This window comes from Egretta garzetta, unplaced genomic scaffold, assembly GCF_000687185.1.
Source record: "Egretta garzetta isolate BGI_Z169 unplaced genomic scaffold, ASM68718v1 scaffold6, whole genome shotgun sequence".
Classification (NCBI taxonomy): Eukaryota; Metazoa; Chordata; class Aves; order Pelecaniformes; family Ardeidae; genus Egretta; species Egretta garzetta.
The window spans coordinates 1,907,706-1,909,103 of record NW_009260080.1 but is presented as its reverse complement, the minus strand read 5'-3'; the positions used below and the strand labels follow the sequence as shown (position 1 = coordinate 1,909,103).

The window sequence follows — 1,398 nt, the reverse complement described above, 5'->3', positions numbered from 1 at the left end:
GTGGGGGGGGGGGGGGGGGGGGGGGGGAGGAAGAAGAATGCAAATGGAAAATAAAGTTTAAAAAAACAATTAAAATATACTACAACCAAAGAACTATACTCTTCTATATAGATATTAAGACCAGAACAACTTGACCAGAAATGCAAAGAAAAGGCATACATTCAAATGCCAGTAGTTAGGGCAGCAAAAGAAAAATCAAAGAACCCAGCTCTACCACCAGCTCTGTCACCAGCAATCACTTTTTGCAAATAACCTTTACTCTCTGCTTCTGCTTTTTTCTTTAAAAAAGTAAAAAGAAATTCCACTTATTATTTCCATTGCAGGTTCTTAACAAAGGTATTAAAAGCAGCTTAGGAGAAATATTTGTTGCAGTTTAACCTGGCAGGCAGGTAAACACCACGCAGCCGTTCACTCACTCCCCCCACTCCCCAGTGGGATGCGGGAAATAATCGTGGGGAAAAAAAAGTGAAATTCATAGGTTGAGGTAAAGACGGTTTAAAAGGACAGAAAAGGAAGGAATAGTAATAATTACAACAACAATAATAATAAAAGAATATACAAAACAAGTGATGCACAATGCAATTGCTCACCACCCACTGACCGATGCCCAGCCCACTCCCAAGCGGCGATCGCTGCCCCCCAGCCAACTTTCTCCATTTATATACTGAGCCTGATGTCCTGGGGTCTGGGATAGCCCCTGGGCCAGCTGGGCTCAGCTGTCCTGGCTGTGCCCCCTCCCAGCTTCCTGTGCCCCTGGCAGAGCAGGGGAAGCTGAAAAGTCCTTGCCTGGTGTAAGCCCTGCTCAGCAACAACTAAACCATCAGGGTGTTATCAACATTCTTCTCATACTAAATCCAAAACACAGCACTATGCCAGCTGCTAGGAAGAAAATTAACTCTGTCCCAACTGAAACCAGGACCATATTACTTGAATGTCTTCTATAAAACAGCACAAAGGGAAGCTCGGTTAACCGTCAGGACTTTTAGAAGACCGCACTGAATGCTCAACATCTGCTGCAGACACCAACTCCCGGGTCTGTTATTTACTCTAAGAAGTTAGCTCCCTATAGGAACCTAAAGAGTCTGGTTGCAGAGGGATAACGACAAGTAACTACTGTATCATTTTTTAACTGACCACCCAAAGCACCTGCGCAAATATTTAGCATGCAGACTCCTGGCCTCACTCAGGCGTTTGCCAGCCAAGGGAGGAATTATCTATACCAACACGGAGGAAACGCAGGCGGAGGGCGACGCTTACCTGCTGCACAGTGAACCCATGGATGCGCTCGCCTTCCCTGTACCGCAGCGCCCTTTCACTAGCGGAAAGGCTCTTCCACCTCCACGGCTTCTGATTCAGAGACCTGAAATAACACTTCCCTTAAAACAAACGCGCCCCCAC

General features: G+C 46.1%; 1 protein-coding gene across 1 annotated transcript in view; it reads right to left on the bottom strand.

The window, feature by feature from the left end:
- PITRM1 (pitrilysin metallopeptidase 1) overlaps window positions 1–1,371 on the bottom strand; it is a 30,974-nt gene extending 29,603 nt beyond the window's left edge. The window contains exon 1 of the mRNA XM_035896803.1: window positions 1,258–1,371. The gene's annotated coding sequence lies outside the window, so the exon portion shown is untranslated. The remainder of the gene's footprint in view (window positions 1–1,257) is intronic.
- Between the last annotated feature and the right edge of the window lie 27 nt (window positions 1,372–1,398).